This window comes from Oncorhynchus mykiss, chromosome 7, assembly GCF_013265735.2.
Source record: "Oncorhynchus mykiss isolate Arlee chromosome 7, USDA_OmykA_1.1, whole genome shotgun sequence".
Classification (NCBI taxonomy): Eukaryota; Metazoa; Chordata; class Actinopteri; order Salmoniformes; family Salmonidae; genus Oncorhynchus; species Oncorhynchus mykiss.
The window spans coordinates 52921203-52942887 of NC_048571.1; the positions used below are offsets into that span (position 1 = coordinate 52921203).

Consider the following 21685-nt stretch of genomic DNA (forward strand, 5'->3'; position numbering starts at 1 on the left):
GCCTGGTTGGTGGAGTGCTGCAGATATGGTTTTCCTTGCTCAGTTTGGCCGGGCAGACAGCTCTAGGAAGAGTCTTGGTGGTTCCAAACTTCTTCTATTTAAGAATGATAGAGGACATTGTGTTCTTGGGGACATTCAATTCCTTCAGCTTGGAGGAATGGCTTGGTTTTTGCTCTAACATGCACTGTCAACTGTGGGACCTTATGTAGACAGGTGTGGGCCTTTCCAAATCATGTCCAATCAATTGAATTTACCACAGTTGGACTCCAATCAAGTTGTAGAAACATCTCAAGGATGATCAATGGAAACAGGATGCACCTGAGCTCAATTTCAAGTCTCATAGCAAAGTGTCTGAATAGTTATGTAAATATGTTACTTCTGTTTTTTTATTTCTTAAAACCTGTCTTCGTTTTGTCAATATGGGGTATTGTGTGTAGATTGCTGATGGCTTTTATTTAATGCATTTTAGAATAAAGCTGTAACTTATCAAAATGTGTAAAAAGTCAAGGGGTCTGAATACTTCCGAAAGCACTGTTTCTTGAAAGAAAGATTACAAAGGAACTCAATGGTGAGTCACTCAAAGGCTCTCGTCTTATATGCATAAATCTCTTCTACTAATAGCAGAATATCTGTCTCAAAGCCTTCCATTCATATGATGATAAATATACAAGACACTTGAAAATATATTAAGGTCTTGAGTAGTTTCAAGAGAGCTAATGTGGCTGTGGAAATGGGACTTTGATATCAGCATGTTTTGTATGTTCACCGGTAGCAGATGAGTTTCACATCTCTCTATGAAAAGCAGAGATCAAATACTCTGATTAAACTGAGGTTGGGATAAAATGATACAGATGTAGGATCTCAATTTGATCACCCTGTTGCAGGAAGACATTTTAAAGTTGTAGGGTATATTGAGGTTGTAAAAGGTGAAGTTAGACATTTCCTCTCTGAAATTTCTGACTTGATTTCCCCTTACGAAAAATGTATAAGCCCCTACAAAAATCTACATTAATTGACATTCACGTAATAATTTACATTTCCTGTTGCTGCAGGATTATTTTCCTGCTGTAGCAAACTGGCTCAATTTAAGATCTTACATCTGTATACACTTTATGAACATTTGTGCTTTTAAGTGTGACACTATCATATGAAACAAGTCCAAGATTCAAATCAAGATTTTCATATGTTGTAACACAGCCAGGGAAGTACATTTACTGTTCTTATCTTTGATTGACAGGGAGAGTGGGAGAAAGGAAGATGGATGAGACTTATTTAAGAAAAGTCACGGACAGAGGGGTCATGACTTTGAAAATGACTCACTCTGCCTTTCAAGTGTTAAAGGAGAGGGATGTAAAAGAACATAAATATATTTAACAGAGCAGAGGATGGGAGGACTGAATAAAAGTTATCATCTGTAGATCACCCTGCACATGTCCTGTCAAGTAGTCTACATGATGAGACATATTCCTCACCAACTGAATTTGGAATGAAAGTCAGATCAGAAGAGAGCCAGTATCCCCCTGGGCCAATGGGTGTGTCAAACTGCTGGCCAAGGCTGTTTTTCTAGGTCTATAGGTATTTTATTTTATTTTTTTTTGGGGGGGGGGGGGGAGTATAGAATTTGAGCAGGGAAGGGAAGATAACAATTGTGTCTGTCCCTCCCTCCTGCTTCTATTCTATCAAGGAGAATAATGATTATCAGCAGGTAGCCTGTACGTTAACATAAACATGACTAATCAATCAATCAAGATTTTTTTTTTCAACAGTTAGAAAATATTAAAAGGCTAAAGCCTACAAACACATCTTACCTTCCACAGAAGTGCTGGTGAGATTGGACAATTGTTTTTTAATTGGCTATAATAAAATATGATAGTCTTTATTCTTCCATTGTAGGAATGTTTTTTTATTTGCTGCCTTACCATTTGGCTTGTATCGAACATTGGGTATTGAGGGGTCTGTGGGGATTGAGCACGTGACAGTGACAGCATATTTTATAGGATCTCAAGGAAAAACTGTTTATTTTTACTTGCTACGTTAGGTTACACTGTACTAGATCTACGCTGATACGTCGAGAGCGGATTTGTCGAACATCACAACTGCTCTGCTCAGGCTTTCTGAATAGAGAAAATTGGCCAAATTAAACATTGAGAGCTACCCAAACGCTTGAGACGTGAAGAAACATCGATGAACTGGTCGTTTTTTTCAACGAGTTCACCTGTAAAGCGGTTAGTCGCGCGCCAAGCATACAAGAACCGATTCATCCAGTGGATGCAGCCGTACTGGCTCCACCAAAAGGTAAGATATTGTTTTTGTTTTTTAAGAGTCGGCATGTTGCATTTTATAGTGTCCATATGGTTGTAGTTTTTATTTTCTTTCTCTGATTATCAAGTCTCATATAGCGCATAAAACGTTCAACCATCTAATTTGTCTTCTATGTTAGGCTATACTTAAATTAGCGTACGATCTGCCGAAACAACCCTTATAGTCACGTGTTTATTTCACTGACCATAACACGCTCCGCTGATGTACATAGCACAATACCTTGTTGCGCTCTAGTAGCCTGTCGAGAGAGTAGTAAGGAGTGGCAACTCCTTTATTTATGATGTAGCAGCCTACACAGTTTCTTACTACCTGGTATATCAAGTTGTATATCACGACTCTGCTCTATGAGTCCCAATGAAACAGAACAGTTGATATATTGTTATGTAGGCATGTTACCAGGTAGTTAACGTTATAAGTCTGTAATAATAACATTTAGAAGTATGACCCGCTGTAAAATAAAGCCCATATAGCAGGTGTCACACAGCTCCTTATTATGCACATGTAAAAGTACTGTCCATGGCCTCTAGTTGATCATGAATACCTATTACCTTACTATGATGGCAACTACAGTTGATAAATACATGATTTGATTTCCAAATATATCCTTGAAGGCCCAATCCAGAAAAGGGATAAAGGCTTAATTTCCAGTTACAAAAGCTGATTTAAAAACCAGTTGTCTTTAGGTCAGCAGTGTCAAAGTCATTTTTTCTAGGGGTTGCTCAGTGATAGTCGTATCTAGATGTTTTATCTACAGTATACTATGACTAATTATCTTAGAGTGCAAGCTATACGCCTGGTGAATGAGACTCTGAACCTTGTCTGTTGTATGTATCATTGTCAGAGATATTTTTCCCATCTCAGCAATGAGAGTTAGACTCAGTGCTGCGGTGGAGCTGGGGCAAGCCGGCAGACTATTTTATCTCTCTCTCTCTATCCACAGTTAGTTTGCTTCGTCAGCCTTATGTCTCAGCAGTAATTGGAAAAACAAATTAGCAGTTGATTCAGTATGGGCTTTTGATTGCTTTCGCAAACCATTTGCAACAAGGAAAGTCTATTAACTAAGGTTAAAAAAGACAGTACTCTCCAGAAATTCATGGATTGAGATATTTTATATTGAGAGAAAAATGTAACACTGTCAATGTCTCCAAGCCTTAACATCAACATAGTATTCCCCTGTTGCTTATGGCTGGATAGGCTTGCATTGTCCCCTCCTCTCTGTGAAGAAAAACTGACAGCTGCTTGGGTGCAATGTAGTCCAGGGTCCTAAAGCTATTTGCTTTTTGTTTCCTTCTAGACTGACCTTCTGGATGTAATTAATGGGTCTCTACACTTCACAGGAATAAAACAGAAAAATTCCATTATTTTCTGCTGAAAGTGTGGGAGCCTACTGACGGCTCAATTTTGCCGCAGGCCAATGCTGATCGTCTGTTGGCCTAGTTCAGTTTTTGGTTTGTTTATGTAAATTCCACTTGATGATGTACCTATGAGGCCGTGTATTTCAGGGACAGGCTGTTGTCATTGGTGATGTTGTCGTCGTTGCTCTTGTTACCATATTAAGACGTTGTCATGAGGTTCCTTGGAAAACTACAATGCTCCCTCCCTCCAGCAATTTTCTATGCAAGTAGTAAGTTAAGGTCATCCAGATGATCTGTTGGCAGATAAACCAATACTTTTGTAGCCATCTGAGCATTCCTCATTGGTACCAGCCCAACATTTTCCTGAAATAAGTCTGCTAAATGAGCAAAGATATAAACTAAGATTCCATTGCCTTGAAATTTCCCAGTTTTGTCTTTAAAAACACTTGAGCTGGCACCCATGTACCCCTCTTTCTATATTCTGGAACATGCCTTTGTTCATTCTTCTATGTAAAATGAAAATTAGAGTGAACTCAAGATTTACCATAAAACATTGCGACCTACTCAACACTCTCAGAATCTACACTCTGTGGTGCACTTGCAGTTTAATCTAATTGATCATTTTATTCCCTATTGTTTTGCAATTCTAAATTTAGGGAAAGGGAAATTGGAACAATAATCACAATCAGAAGTAGCGTTCGTTCCCCCTGATGCTGCAGCCCATGCCAAACATCTCAGTTCTTTCTCTTCTCCCAGAGTGGTATACTACAAAGCTGTGGAACAGCTTGTTTCATTTTGGCCATAGACATAACCAATGACTGAATATGCATATAATCTATAGAAGGGTTTTGTAACCTCTAAACCTGAAAATTTGACTGTTAAACTCATGGGTACACTATAGAGGTCGACCGATTAATTGGAATGGCCGATTAATTTGGGCCGATTTCAAGTTTTCATAACAATCGGAAATCTGTATTTTTGGGCGCCGATTTGCCGATTAAAAAAAAAAATGTTATTTTTTATTTTTATTATACCTTTATTTAACTAGGCAAGTCAGTTAAGAACACATTCTTATTTTCAATGACGGCCTAGGGACAGTGGGTTAACTGCCTTGTTCAGGAGCAGAACGACAGATTTTCACCTTGTCAGTTCGGGGGATCCAACCTTGCAACCTTACAGTTAACTAGTCCAACGCAATAACGACCTGCCTCTCTCTCTCTCGTTGCACTCCACAAGGAGACTGCCTGTTACGCGAATGCAGTAAACCAAGGTAAGTTGCTAGCTAGCATTAAACTTATCTTATAAAAAACAATCAATCATAATAACTAGTTAACTACACATGGTTGATGATATTACTAGATATTATCTAGCGTGTCCTGCATTGCATATAATCTGACTGAGCATACAAGTATCTAAGTATTTGACTGAGCGGTGGTAGGCAGAAGCAGGCGCGTAAACATTCATTCAAACAGCACTTTCGTGCGTTTTGCCAGCAGCTCTTCGTTGTGCGTCAAGCATTGCGCCGTTTATGACTTCAAGCCTATCAACTCCCGAGATGAGGCTGGTGTAACCGAAGTGAATGGCTAGCTAGTTAGCGCGCGCTAACTAGAGGGACGGAAGCTATATTGTTTCCCTGGCAATACTAAAGTGCCTATAAGAACATCCAATAGTCAAAGGTTAATGAAATACAAATGGTATAGAGGGAAATAGTCATATAATGCCTATAATAACTACAACCTAAAACTTCTTACCTGGGATTATTGAAGACTGATGTTAAAAGGAACCACCAGCTTTCATATGTTCTCATGTTCTGAGCAAGGAACTGAAACGTTAGCTTTCTTACATAGCACATATTGCACTTTTACTTTCTTCTCCAACACTTTGTTTTTGCATTATTTAAACTAAATTGAACATGTTTCATTATTTAATTGAGGCTAAATTGATTTTATTGATGTATTATATTAAGTTAAAATAAGTGTTAATTCAGTATTGTTGTAATTGTCATTTTTCCAACAAAAAATATCGGTATCGGCTTTTTTGATCCTCTAATAAATCGGTATCGGTATCGGCTTTGAAAATTCATAATCGGTCGACCTCTAGTACACTAGTAATGGCTGCCAGTCTTGACTTGAATGGGAACTGCCAATTAATGGATTATATGTCTATGATAGGTTGCAGCTGTCATCTTTTTTCAAATTTCTAAATAAAATCACGCAAAAAAACGTATAGTTTGGAAAGCAACTGCTTTCATTACTAAATGACTCCTGTGTTTTAACATGACTAAATATTTTACCCCTCCCAAAAACATTTGATTAATAAAATATTTTATCAGTCGTCTTCCTTAAATGAAGGGGATGATGACACAATCTTTGCGAGAGGGAGGATATCTGATTTTATTGGTCCTCAACTCGTGACTCAGACAATTCAGGATAAATGGAGTTAGCCTACCCTGGAGCAGGTTAGTTCTGAAGGATTCGTTGCCATAGAAATGTACCTGGCTAAAAGATGAGCAACTTTCGTATGAGCAGTTATCCCAAGTTGACCTCAGAGTGGATTAAAGTTACCTCGCTAAATCCTCAAACCTAATACGTAGTATGCCCCTATGGTGTCTCGAATTTGCTCTTTATGAATGCTGCTTGTGTGAGGGGCGGGCCCACCTGCAGAAGCGCTCTCCCCTGCCATGGTGCTAAAACTCGCTGTCAAGCAGCGCTTTCTACCGCTAGCCACAATCCTGAAATCTCTGGTGTGCTATTGAATAGGCACATTTCTGGGTCCACAGGTTAACATGACATTTTTTTTCATTTTAGTTACAACATGCTCCTTATTGAGGAGTGCACAAACAGTACATAAGCACTCAAGAACAAAATACCCCTAAGATATAACCTCAGGTAGGCTTATTTGAGGAGTTAGCTAGGTAACTTTGGTCAGCTCTGAGTTCTATCTGAGGTCGTACGAAAGTGGCCTACATTTTAGCCAGGTACAGTGCCTTGTAAAAGTATTCGGCCCCCTTGAACTTTGCGACCTTTTGCCACATTTCAGGCTTCAAACATAAAGATATAAAACTGTATTTTTTGGTGAAGAATCAACAACAAGTGGGACACAATCATGAAGTGGAACGACATTTATTGGATATTTCAAACTTTTTTAACAAATCAAAAACTGAAAAATTGGGCGTGCAAAATTATTCAGCCCCTTTACTTTCAGTGCAGCAAACTCTCTCCAGAAGTTCAGTGAGGATCTCTGAATGATCCAATGTTGACCTAAATGACTAATGAGGATAAATATAATCCACCTGTGTGTAATCAAGTCTCAGTATAAATGCACCTGCACTGTGATAGTCTCAGAGGTCCGTTAAAAGCGCAGAGAGCATCATGAAGAACAAGGAACACACCAGGCAGGTCCGAGATACTGTTGTGAAGAAGTTTAAAGCCGGATTTGAATACAAAAAGATTTCCCAAGCTTTAAACATCCCAAGGAGCACTGTGCAAGCAATAATATTGAAATGGAAGGAGTATCAGACCACTGCAAATCTACCAAGACCTGGCCGTCCCTCTAAACTTTCAGCTCATACAAGGAGAAGACTGATCAGAGATGCAGCCAAGAGGCCCATGATCACTCTGGATGAACTGCAGAGATCTACAGCTGAGGTGGGAGACTCTGTCCATAGGACAACAATCAGTCGTATATTGCACAAATCTGGCCTTTATGGAATACTGGCAAGAAGAAAGCCATTTCTTAAAGATATCCATAAAAAGTGTTGTTTAAAGTTTGCCACAAGCCACCTGGGAGACACACCAAACATGTGGAAGAAGGTGCTCTGGTCAGATGAAACCAAAATTGAACTTTTTGGCAACAATGCAAAACGTTATGTTTGGCGTAAAAGCAACACAGCTGAACACACCATCCCCACTGTCAAACATGGTGGTGGCAGCATCATGGTTTGGGCCTGCTTTTCTTCAGCAGGGACAGGGAAGATGGTTAAAATTGATGGGAAGATGGATGGAGCCAAATACAGGACCATTCTGGAAGAAAACCTGATGGAGTCTGCAAAAGACCTGAGACTGGGACGGAGATTTGTCTTCCAACAAGACAATGATCCAAAACATAAAGCAAAATCTACAATGGAATGGTTCAAAAATAAAACATATCCAGGTGTTAGAATGGCCAAGTCAAAGTCCAGACCTGAATCCAATCGAGAATCTGTGGAAAGAACTGAAAACTGCTGTTCACAAATGCTCTCCATCCAACCTCACTGAGCTCGAGCTGTTTTGCAACGAGGAGTGGGAAAAAAATTCAGTCTCTCGATGTGCAAAACTGATAGAGACATCCCCCAAGCGACTTACAGCTGTAATCGCAGCAAAAGGTGGCGCTACAAAGTATTAACTTAAGGGGGCTGAATAATTTTGCACGCCCAATTTTTCAGTTTTTGATTTGTTAAAAAAGTTTGAAATATCCAATAAATGTCGTTCCACTTCATGATTGTGTCCCACTTGTTGTTGATTCTTCACAAAAACATACAGTTTTATATCTTTATGTTTGAAGCCTGAAATGTGGCAAAAGGTCGCAAAGTTCAAGGGGGCCGAATACTTTCGCAAGGCACTGTACATTTCTATGGCAACAAATCCTTCAGAACTAAACTGTTCTGGGGCAGGCTAACTCAGGGCTATTTTTTTGTCTCTGTCTTTTAGGGTTGCCTATAGCACAGGTGGTAGCCTAGATTCACATTAGCAGGCCTATCATATTTAACCAATTAAAAAAACATATATATTTCACCTTTATTTAACCAGGTAGGCTAGTTGAGAACAAGTTCTCATTTACAACTGCGACCTGGCCAAGATAAAGCAAAGCAGTGCGACACAAACAACAACACAGAGTTACACATGGAATAAACAAAACACAGTCAATAACACAATAGAAAAAACAAATATATACAATGTGTGCAAATTAGGTAAGATAAGTGAGGTAAGGCAATCAATAGGCCATAGTGGAAAAATAATTACAATTAAAAACTGGATTGATAGAGACTGGAGTGATAGATGTGCAGAAGATGAATGTGCAAGTAGGGAGATATGAGTCTCCAGCTTCAGTGATTTTTGCAAATCGTTCCAGTCATTGGCAGCAGAGAACTGGAAGGAAAGGCAGTAAATATACCTGCTGGAGCGCGTGCTACGTGTGGGTGCTGCTATGGTGACCAGTGAGCTGAGATAAGGCAGGGCTTTACCTAGCAAAGACTAGATGACCTGGAGGTGGGTTTGGCGACGAATATGAATTGAGGGTCAGAGAGCGAGAGCAGGTTGCAGTGGTGCGTAGTATATGGGGCTTTGGTGACAAAACGGATGGCACTGTGATAGATTGCATCCAATTTGCTGAGTAGAGTGTTGGAGGCTATTTTGTAAATGACATCGCCGAAGTCAAGGATCGGTGGTCTAGTCAGTTTTATGAGGGTATGTTTGGCAGCATGAGAGAAGGATGATTTGTTGTGAAATAGGAAGCCGATTCTAGATTTAATTTTTTGATTGGAGATGCGAGTCTGTGAGTCTGGAAGGAGAGTTTATAATCTAACCAGACACATATGTATTTGTAGATGTCCACATATTCTAAAGTCAGAACCGTCCAGAGTAGTGATGCTAGACGGGCGGGCATTGGACGGGCGGGAATTGAACACTGTGGCACCCCCATAGAGATTGCCAGAGGTCCGGACAACAGGCTCTCCGATTTGACACACTGAACTGTCTGAGAAGTAGTTGGTGATCCAGGCGAGGCAGTCATTTGAGAAACCAAGGCTGTTGAGTCTGCCGATAACAATGTGGTGATTGACAGAGTCGAGAGCCTTGGCCAGGTCTATGAATACAGCTGCACAGTATTGTCTCTTATCGATGGAGGTTATGATATCATTTAGGACCTCGAGCATGGCTGAGGTGCACCCATGACCAGCTCGGAAACCAGATTGCATAGTGGAGAAGGTACGGTGGGAGTCAAAATGGTCGGTGATCTGTTTGTTACCTCGGATTTCAAAGACCTTAGAATGGCAGGGTAGGATAGATATAGGTCTGTAGCAGTTTGGGTCTAGATTGTCTCCCCCTTTGAAGAGGGGGATGACCGCAGCTGCTTTCTAATCTTTGGGAATCTCAGACGGCACGAAGGAGAGGTTAAACAGGCTAGTAATAGGGGTTGCAACAATTTCGGCTGATAATTTTAGAAAGAGAGGGTCCAGATTGTCTAGTCTTGCTGATTTGTGGGGGTCCAGATTTTGCAGCTATTTCAGAACATCAGCTATCTGGATTTGGGTGAAGGAGAAATGTGGGAGGCTTGGGCAATTTTCTGTGGGGGGTGAAGGGCTGTTTACCAAGGTAGGGGTGGCCAAGTGGAAAGCATGAACAGCCGTAGAAAAATGCTTATTGAAATTCTCAATTATCATGGATTTATTGGTGGTGACAGTGTTTCCTAGCCTCAGTACAGTGGGCAGCTAGGAGGAGGTGGTCTTATTCTCCATGGACTTTATAGTGTCCCAGAACTTTTTAGAGTTTGTGCTGCAGGATGAACATTTCTGTTTGAAAAAGCTAGCCTTTGCTTTCCTAACTGCCTGTGTGTATTGGTTCCTAACTTCCCTGAAAAGTTGCCAATCGTGGGGTCTATTTGATGCTAATGCAGAATGCCACAGGATGTTTTTGTGCAGTCAATTCTGGGGTGAACCAAGGGTTCTTAGTTCTACATTTTTTGAATGGGGCATGCTTATTTAGGATTGTGAGGAAAGCACTTTTAAAGAATAAACAGGCATCTTCTACTGACGGACTGAGGTCAATCTCCTTCCAGGATTCCCGGGCCAGGTCGATTAGAAAGGCCAACTCGATTAAGTGTTTTAGGGAGCGTTTGACAGTGATGAGGTGTGGTCGTTTGACCACAGACCCATTACGGACACAGGCAATGAGACAGTGATCGCTGAGATCCTGGTTGAAGACAGCAGAGGTGTCTTGCAGTGGCTAGCTGACTACTAGCTAGTAGCTAGTTAGATGGCTAGCTTCTGTTGGGGGTTCCGGTTCTAAAGTAAAGAAAATGGCAGATCCATACCACATTGGATGAGGCGGGTTGTAGGAGAGTATGTTGAAGTTGGGGTTAAGAAAAAATATATATACACAGGACACGGCAAGACGAAGACAAAAGACGCCTGCCTGACTGCTACACCATCTAAATAATAAGAATGATGCTTTAATATATTACACATCTCTCTATTCTTCTTTGTTCCCTTCTTGCACAATTCACGCATTTCCGCTTGCAACTGCACTGGCCTATCTCTTGTCCTTCTGTCTAGCTCTTGAACGAGAAGCCTAGATAGGCAATGAATAGAAATATAGTTTGAAACATATTTAACTAATAGGCCTAGATCGATCCTCTTGCTTGCTGAATGGCTATAAAATAGGCTACAGTGTTGGCAATGAACTTGCGGGGAAGTTATAATGGTGAGAGCGATCTGAAGCTCTGGTGTGATGTGTTGGCTAAATTGATGCAATGCTGCGCTGATTCATTGCAAAGAGAAATTCATTCATTCACACAATAAACCCACAGGCCTCTCAGTGGCCGTGTGTGGCCTGTCAGTCTCCCAGATAAAAATATATATTGGTCAACAGCTTATTTTCACATGCGAGAAAAGACGCAAAAATCGAACCTGTTCTGAATAAATAATTGCGGCGGGATCATATTTTGCAATTGGTGTGAATGGAGTCATAAACAAGATTTATTTATTAGTCCGAATTATTTGGCTGAAAATAATGGACCCTGTGAGAAAGGGCCTTCTCCCAGGGTCAATGAATGGATAACGTTTAAAATGTGCTACCACCATGAAAGTCTAATAGTTTGGGAGAAGGACAAATTCATTTGACTGGGACTTGGTGTGATGATATTTTAGGCAGAGTTGGCCCTCTGAGTACAAGCTTGTTACAAACTACACTGAACAGAAATATAAATGCAACATGTAAAGTGTTGGTCCCATGTTTCATGAGTTGAAATAAAAGATCCCAGAAATTTTACATACACACAAAAAGTGTATTTCTCTCAAATGTTGTGCACAAATTTGTTTACATCCCTGTTAGTGAGCATTTCTCCTTTGCCAAGCTAATCCACCCACCTGACAGGTGTGACATATCAAGAAGCTGATTAAAAAGTATGATCATTACACAGTTGCACCTTGTGCTGGGGACAATAAAAGACCACTCTAAAATGTGCAGTTTTGTCACACAAAACAATGTCACGTATGTCTCAAGTTTTGAGGGACTGTGCAATTGGCATGTTGACTCCAGGAATGTCCACCAGAGTTTATGCCAGAGAATTGAATGTTCATTTATTTATCATAGGCCGCATCCAACGTCGCTTTAGAGAATTTGTCACTTCCTCCAATGTGTATGGCGACGTGTGTGCAATGGTTTACTGATGTCAATGTTGTGAACAGAGTGTCCCATGGCGGCAGTGGGGTTATGATATGGGCAGACATAAGCTACGGACAACGAACACAATTGCATTTTATCAACGGCAATTTGAATGCACAGAGATACCGTGACGAGATACTGAGGCCCATTGTCATGCCATTCATCCGCTGCCATTACCTCATGTTTCAGCATGATAATACACAGCCCCATGTCGCAAGGATCTATACGAAATTCCTGGAAGCAGAACATTTTATACTCACCATTGACCATGTTTGGGATGATCTGGATCGACACATATGACAGTGACATATGAGATATGAGTGTTCCAGTTCCCACCAATATCCAGCAACTTCGCACAGCCATTGACATGGCTTTGACATTGACATTCCAAAGTAGTGGCTTCCATCTGGCCACTCTACCGTAAAGGCCTGATTGGTGGAGTGCTGCAGAGATGGAAGTCCTTCTGGAAGGTTCTCCAATCTCCACAGAGGAACTCTGGAGCTCTGTCAGAGTGACCACTGGATTCTTGGTCACCTCACCGACCAAGGACCTTATCCCCGGATTGCTCAGTTTGGCTGGACAGCAAGCTCTGGGAAGCTTCTTGATGGTTCCAAACTTCTTCCATTTAAGAAGAATGTAGGCCACTGTGTTCTTGGGGACCTTCAATGCTGCAGAACGTTTTTGATACACTTCCCCAGATCTGTGTCTTGACACAATCCTGTCTCGTAGCTCTACGGACAATTCCTTCAACCTCATCGTTTAGTTTTTGCTCTGACATGCACTGTAATCTGTGCGACCTTATATAGATAGACACGTTTGTACCTTTCCAAATCATGTCCAATCAATTGAATTTGCCACAGGTGGACTTCAATCATGTTGTAGAAACATCTTAAGGATGATCAATGGAAACAGGATACATAGACTCTCATAGCAAAGGGTCTGAATACTGTAAATAAGGTTTTTGCTTTGTCATTATAGGTAGTGTGTGCAAATTGCTGAGGATTTGTATTTATTTAATGCATTTTAGAATAAGGCTGTAACGTAACAAAATGTGGAAATGGTTAAGTGGTCTGAATACTTTCCGAAGGCACTGTATTATCCCTTACTCTCCATATAATATCTCTGTGGCGACTGGCACTGACCTGTGCCATCAGGATTCCCGTGACAATGCCCAGCTGGTGGAGGGTACCCAGGGCTCCTCGAAGGGCAGTGGGGGCCACCTCACCCACGTACATGGGTACAAAGTCAGTTGAGAGGCTGGAGTAAAGTCCCACCACGAAGCGCCCGATGATCAGCATCTCCCATGAGCCACCCATCTTAGAGAAGCCCATGAAAGCAGCAGAGACAAAGGCCAGCACGCACGTTGGCCATGAGCATGGAGTTCCTCCTGTGGGTACCACAGAAATAGTCAATTACAGTCCAATTATTGTACAAACCTTTACATGTAATTGCGGGACCTTATACAGACACGTGTGCCTTTCCAAATAAATGTCCAATTGAATTTACCACAGGTGGACTCCAATCAAGTTGTAGAAACATCACAAGGATGATCAATGGAATCAGGATGCACCTGAGCTCAATTTTGAGTCTCATAGCAAAGGGTCTGAATACTTATGCAAATAAGGTATTTCTGTTTTTTAGTTTTAATATATTTGCAAACATTTCTAAAAAAATGTTTTTTTCTTTGTCATTATGGGGTATTGTGTGTAAATTGACGAGGAAAAAAATGTATGTAAATTGATGAGGAAAAAAATGTAAAAACATAACAAAATGTGAAAAAAGTCAAGAAGACTTTACTAATTTACGAATGTGCTGTATTTTCTCTCAGAGCTTTTCCGCCCAACTATTGAGTGAACACAGAATAATTGTATTGTTGGCCTGAAAATAATATCTGAGGTGTTTGAAGTTTCTGGGAATGACATGGTTATCATTCCAGTTAGGTTTTACATGAAAAATCAGCAAAAATTGCTAAATTAGTCGTTTTCAAGTTTCTTTAATGACTTTAAATGGGCGAGCCTGCAAATTGAATAACATATTGACCTACTGTAATAAACTTTTAATAAATTTACACCCAAGTGAATGAGTGGGATGTTGCTGAAATATTTGTTCTTATTCGTGGGTTTTGATCAAATGAAAACTGTAATCAGTGAAGGGCTAAAAATAATGATTTTGACTTAGAACGGAATGACTCATTTCTGGAGCTACTGTACCTGAAGAGCTGTCACCGTAAAACATATGTTGATTATCTTGTCTTTTGACATTTCCAAAAAGGGTTGCTTGTAAGATAGAGGGGCAGAGCTATATAAAGACATGTCTTTGATGGTTGAAGTGCCAGTAGGCACACCATGAGCATCCTTTCCCCATGACTCAGTGTTTGCCCCCTCGATTACAGGATGTATGCTCCAACGAGTCTCTGTTTGTCTGTCTGAGTTGTTTCCTGATGAGTTTATTTTACAATGCATGCAGAAGTAAGACAGTCAATTTGTGATTCCCTGTTAGAGACTGTTTTTCTTAGGTTACATTAATCATAAACGTTTAGCCTTTTGTTTTCTATGCAGACATTCAAATTGAGCATATTTCAAAGCAATCATGATATTACAAAAACAAGAGTGATCATTTTTTTAAATAAAAAAAACCTACTACTCCACCTCTTCCGCTCCAGCCATTACCACAAGCCGTCCTCCCCAATTAAGGTACCACCAACCTCCTGTGGATTGACTGTCTATCTGTATGTTATATAGATTCAGATGAATAAAAACCTAAAAAATGTCAGCTGTTGAACACTCCAACACTCATCTCTTCAGTTTTCCAGTGGAGCTATGGACTATATTTGTTCTAACATGTGTATCCAACAGTAGCACAATTTACAAACACATTGACAGGCAAGCATTCCCCTAGACATGTAACTGAGCTTCCCTGTTGTAAGGTTCTTTATTTATTTTCTTAGTCAACCTGGTGTTCTGTTTTGTTGTGTTCTTGAACATAGCCCTGTTTCTTTGTGTTCTTGCCCTGTCTTTAATTTTTTGTTAATTGATTTCTCCTGTGTTAGTTACTCACCTGGTCTCATCAGCTACTTATTTAGTTCAGTTCATTCTGTTTGTGCTTTTGTGAGGTATTGTTCATTTTGACTCTACTTAGCCTTTTCCTAGCTCGTTTGTGAGAACCAGTTGTAGCCTTCAGTCCTAGTTTTGCTTTGCCTACTGTACTTTTGTATGACCATTGCCTGCCTGTGAGTACGATTCCTACCTTCTGCGAAGGCTAAATAAACACCTACCGTGCTCTGTGTGTGAATCTACACCTTTTTCTCCATGAGTATTTACTACGCCTGTGTTCTGTAAGGTAGAGTAGGCAAACAGGAGGATGGGAATACAAGCTGAAAATGAACAAAACCAGTGACTTTCCTTTAACTAAAATCCTTAGTTGAAACAATAACAAAGCGACACCCCTCTGTTTTAGTAAAAAGTTGAGGGATTGGCCTGGAGAAATAAACCACTCATTCATACAGGCCTACGGATGCAAGGACTGGCCATCGATGATATCAAAATTATAATTATAGTTTAACATGTTTTCATTTATGTTAAAAGTTTAACTGTATATTTTGGATTTTGATAGGGTATGACTGTTGAACGGTATTTCTAAGTTCTGATTCTCTAAGAATCAATGGATATGTATCATTAATTATAAGTCAAAAAATGGACATAGCAACTAAGGATTCTACCTGCAGTTTATGACCTTTCAATGGATCCTTTTAGAGTGTCTGGTGCTGAGGGGGGATTGATGGCTTTTTTTACTCAGTGAGAAATCCATTGTTTCCCTTCAGTCAACTGACACAGACATGTATCTGTTATGGCCAATTTACACCACTTCTGTAACACAGGTTTAATTGCATGGCAATTTGGCTTGTCCACCGTGATGGACACATCCATCTGTCCTTAGTAACAGCGCTGGTGTATCTCTATGGCTGCAGGGACCAGTGTCAATGGCCACAGGTAAATGGCTGACAGCTCACACTCTTGATTGTGACCTTTTTAAGAGGAAGGTGGCTTCAGGTGTGGTGTAACCAATAACTTTGATGTAATGCAGGTTAGGTTTGGGGTTATCCTCAGGTGTTAAGCTCCTGTTATGAAAATCGATAAAACAGGAGAGCCCAATTCACCCAGCATTTGTATTGGTGCCGACCTGAAATAATTACTGATGATGGAACATCTCAGGTGTTACTATTTGCATGCTTTCAACACAGCATACAACAACATCACATTAGCATACAATTGATTCAGATGCTGAATGTACTCCATGTAAACGGTTGTCTATCATTTTAGTGTTACCCACACAGTTAACAGTGATGCTGTATTTATTGACCGTGTATTAAATCTCTCTCTTTTTCTTTACATGAATAAAAAGTCAATTTAAAAATGGAATCCACAGGAGGTTGGTGGTACCTTAATTGGGGAGGACGGCTTGTGGTAATGGCTGGAGCGGAAGAGGTGGAGTAGTGTCAAATACATTAAACACATTGTTTCCATCTGTTTGATGCCATTCCATTTGCTCCGTTCTGGCCATTATTATAAACCGTCCTCCCCTCAGCAGCCTCCAGTCAGTAATAAAATGTAATACTGTGCAATATTCAGAAGATCTGTAAACCACACCATTTATCTGAAATAGAGATGTGATAAAAATATAGATAACCCAAAATTCAAACATCCATGAATGCAGAATTTTTGGGGGGAGAACATACATACTCAGTAGTAGCAAGCTGATTTATCCTCATTCTGTATGTAAAACAAATCCCTATAGTCGCTGTAATGGTATTTGGAAAGGCAAGTTTAATTGAATCAAATGTAAGGATTCTATAATTGGTTCTCAGATTATTCTCGCTCTGTAGTGGTTTCATATTGTGAGATCATATACTGCTTTTTAGAATACTGATTTGGTCCAGTGTATACAGTACAGTATATTACTCCGGCATCAACTTAAAGATGGTTGAAGTTGTAGAGGGTCTTATGTTATAATGGTTTCCTTTATTTTTCTTTATCTTAATAGCCATTTCAGCTGCTTGATCAATGAATAACTGTCAGTCTTTTACTATTATGGACCTGACCATTGACTTCCTTGCACTCTTATTTGACAACGGTTCCCTAATTGCCATCCTTTTTTCTATCCCTCCCTTCCTCTGATTTCCCCCACCCTCTCCAGTTTGTCTTCATTATAGAAACAAATTCACTGTGCTCTAAGTGCAAGGTCACTGCCCATGTTTTGCATTCAAATTGAAACATTTTCTTATGGCCAGAAAGTAATTTGCTGCATCTGTTATGACGGCGAGAGGCAAAGTAAGACATTACTGTGGCTCTCTGCCTTCGAGAAGAGTGGAAACTATGTTCAGTATTCCAGGAAGCCGCTTGTTAAGATATGCCTTATCACACAATGGCTCTGGTTATTGCTAGACAGAAGCTCCAGACCAAATTCTTCATTCCTCCTTTTTCAGAATAGTTTAACAGTGTGTCTGATTTGTTTACATGTGTAATGCATGCCTGCCAGCTGTTTTATAGATTCTCTGAGACAAGCCTGAGATATGCTGTGCGGAAGCACACTGTTTGTTTTGCACACAGATTTGTTTTTGATTGCCTCACTATTACATTTCATAGAAACATGGAATACATTATCCTTCCAGTAACCACACGCACCGTCGCAGAGACAGAGTAGGTTATCAAAAGAATCCTGAAATGTTATTAGATTTTTGTCTTGTCCTCTCCACTGTTATAAAACACTTTGTCAAAGTGTCCCCCTGATGTTGGTGTGAGATTGATCAATTCTCTGTGTGTACTGTTTACTGTTTGTCTAGAATATGACATTTCCTACTGTAGATGTTGTTGGAACATCAGACCAACTTGTTTGCCAACAGACAGTAACCCCAGAACGGTCTCAGTGAGGCGCTGACAACAGCAGTGGTCCGACGAAGCAGACAGGAGGCTACAAGACTGTTTTGTTAGTATAGACTGCGATATGTTCCAGGATTCGTCTGATAGCATTGAGTCGTTTACCACATCAGTCATTGGCTTCATCAATAAGTGCGTAGATGACGTCGTCCCCACAGTGACTATACGAACGTATCCAAAGCAAAAAACAGGAAATATTTGTGTTAGTCTAAAGCAGGGGTGTCAAAGTCAAATGGACGGAGGGCCAAATAAAAAAATCAGCTACAAGACGAGGGCCGGACTGTTCGAATGTTCATTGAAAAATTTTTAAATGACGCATATAGTCTAGTGAACCTAATTGAACCTACTGAAAACCTAACAAATATATTACAATATGATCAGATAAATAAAGCAATATTTTCTTATGGCTCTGTCAGTAATCTTTAATTTTCAACAGACACAAAAGACAAATTTCCTTTATATAAATATCCCCATAACATGAACATTAAATGAAAGAAACCGGTATTCAAGGCACCATCAGTAGACTATATTTTCTATTTTAGCAAAAGTGGGCTAAATTTACTTCAAAGAAAAAACAATAATAGCAATTTTCTATCATCCACTCAACTGAAATATTTTTAAAATATAATTGGATTGAAATACAAAAAAATAAAGTGCAAAAATCTATTAATCAAAAACAACACTTTGTTTAAGGAGAAGTAACATGCAGTGAAAACAAATATTAAATTTTAACTTTTAAACTTGAACTGAGTAAAAACTCTAAATATGTGATTGCACAGTAATGTTCACTTGTTTGAGGTTGAGGGTGATACTTGGTGGTGTCCCATCTTTTCCACAAGTTCATCAATGTTCGGGGTAAGGCTCTGAGCTGAAGAAATCCTCAGAATTGAGTGGAGGTGTTCAGCAGTAAGTCGACTTCTGTGTGATGTTTTGTTCAGGTTCATCAAAGAAAACAGTTGTTCACACAGGTATGTGCTGCCAAACATAGACAACGTTTGAGCAGCCTGGATGCGCAGCTGGGGCATTGTGCCGGGGAGGAAACGGGCGAACTCCGCAGCACCCACTGCCGCATATTTTGCCCTCAGTGCATCATTGCATTGGAGGTCAATCAACTCCATTTGGAGGTTTGGTGGTGAGCTTTCCACGTCAACAGCAAATGGGTTACCGAGCAGTTCCAACCTGCTTTTTTGTGCTTCAAAGTCAGCAAATCGGCGTCGAAAGTCAGCGGCAAGCATACCTATTTTATCAGCCAACTGTGTGCTCGGGAACGCACTGGTAGAGAGCTTCTCTTTCATGGTCTGGCAGCTGGGAAAGTGGCTCAAATTTTCTTTCCGCATCTGCGTCTCCCACAGAGTCAGTTTGGTTTTAAATGCCTTCACTGTACTGTACATATCAGAGATGACACGATCCCGACCCTGCAGCTGCAAGTTTATTGCATTCAGATGACTCGTAATGTCACACAGAAAAGCCATTTCACACAGAAACATTTCGTCTCGGAGTTGTGTTGTGTCTTTCCCTTTGCTGTCCAAGAACAGACAAATCTCCTCACGAAGCTCGAAACATCTTTGAAGCACCTTTCCCTGGCTTAGCCATCGCACCTCTGTGTGATAAGGCAAATCACCATGCTCCGTTTCTAACTCCGTCAGAAATGCCTTGAACTGGCGGTGATTCAAACCTTTGGCTCTGATAAAGTTAACTGTGCGCGTGATGATGCTCATTACATGCTCCATTTTCAAGGCTTTACCGCACAACGCTTCCTGGTGTATGATACAATGATAAGCTGTCAGCTCACCTGTCGCGTTTTCCTCTTGCATCTTTTCCCGTATCTTCGCCACCAGTCCGCTCCTGTGTCCACACATCGCAGGTGCTCCGTCGGTTGTCAAACCCACGAGTTTTTCCCAAGGCAGCTCCATCTCATTTACACATCTTGACACCTCTTCATACAAATCATGCCCCGTAGTTGTGCCATGCATAGGACGTAAAGCCAAAAACTCCTCTGTCACGCTTAGGTTGGAGTCCACTCCGCGGATGAAAATTGACAACTGGGCAATGTCAGAAATGTCGGTGCTCTCATCCACAGCCAAGGAATATGCAATAAAATCTTTTCCCTTTTTCACAAGCTGCTCTTTTAGATTGATGGACAACTGGTCTACTCTCTCGGCAATGGTGTTTCTGCTCAGACTCACATTTAAAAAGAGTTGCCTTTTTTCTGGGCAAACTTCGTCACAAACTTTAATCATGCAGTTTTTGATGAAATCCCCCTCCGTAAATGGCCGGGCTGATTTAGCGATCTCTTCTGCCAAAATAAAACTGGCCTTGACAGCAGCCTGGCCTTGTGATTTGGCTTTTTTGAACAGAGCCTGTCGAGATTTGAGGCCTCGTTTTAATTCCTCTGCCTTTTGTAGCCTTTGTTCCATGTCCATATTCTTGTTTTTGTCCGCGTGTTTCGTTTCATAATGTCGTCTCAGATTATACTCTTTCAGTACCGCCACACTTTCTCCACACAGAAGACACACAGGTTTTCCAGCTACCTTCGTGAACATATACTCCGACTCCCACCTTGTTTGAAACCCCCGGTTCTCAGTATCCACCTTCCGTTTTGCCATTTTTGATGGGTATCTGAAAGTTAATTTTACTGTGATGCTGACGACTGCTGTGCCAATAAATATTGAAATGAAGCAGCCTACTGCTCGGTGCGTCACCTTTGCATTGTGGGAAATGTAGTATTGGTGCGTGTAAAAGATCTGCGGGCTGCCGGCTTGCTGCGGGCCGGTTCTAATAATAAATCAAGATCATCCCAGGGGCCGTAAAAAACCTTCTTGCGGGCCGGATGTGGCCCGCGGGCCTTGACTCTGACATATGTGGTCTAAAGGCTAGAGCTACTGCTTAAAAGGAACGGGACCTGGCATGGATGCATACAAGAAAGCCCGCTACGACCTCCGAAGAGGAATCAACCATGCAAAATGACAATATAGGAGGAAGTGGAATCCTATTACACCAGCTCTGACGCTCGTCGTATGTGGAAGGGCTTGCAGACGATAACGGTTTACAAAGGGAAACCCAGCCATGAGTGGCCCAGTGATGCAGAACTCCCAAAACTACACTAAATGCCTTTTATGCTCGCTTCGAGAAATACAACACAGAGTCTTGCGTGAAAGCCCCTGTTGTTCCAGATGACTGCGTGATCTCGCTCTCTGTGGCTGTGAGTAAAACATTTAAACAGGTTAACGCTCACAAGGCCGCCGGGAAACCAGGGCACGTTCTTGCGCAGACCAGCTGGCAAGTGTCTTCACAGATATTTTCAATCTATCCTTGTCCCAGTCTGTAATCCCAACATGTTTCAAGCTGACCAGTAGAATGGCCCATACTGAAGAGCTCAGTGACTTTCAACGTGGCACCGCTTGATATAGAGGTCCTGGATGGCAGAGAATGCAGCCACCGTGAAATACTGGGCTGTTCGCACCACCCTCTGTAGCACTTTGCGGTTGAGAGCAGTGCATTTGCTATACCAAGGGGTGAGGCAGCCTGTCAAGATGCTCTCAATTGCATGGCTGTGTGCTCAATTTTATACACCTGTCAGCAACGGGTGTAGCTGAAATAGCCGAATCCACTCATTTGAAGGGGTGTCCACATACTTGTATACAGTGCCTTGCGA

General features: G+C 40.9%; 1 protein-coding gene across 1 annotated transcript in view; it reads left to right on the top strand.

Moving 5' to 3' along the window:
- The first annotated feature begins 1674 nt into the window (after positions 1 to 1674).
- LOC110527984 (rap1 GTPase-activating protein 1) overlaps positions 1675 to 21685 on the top strand; it is a 168178-nt gene continuing 148167 nt past the window's right edge. The window contains exon 1 of the mRNA XM_036983493.1: positions 1675 to 2295. The gene's annotated coding sequence lies outside the window, so the exon portion shown is untranslated. The remainder of the gene's footprint in view (positions 2296 to 21685) is intronic.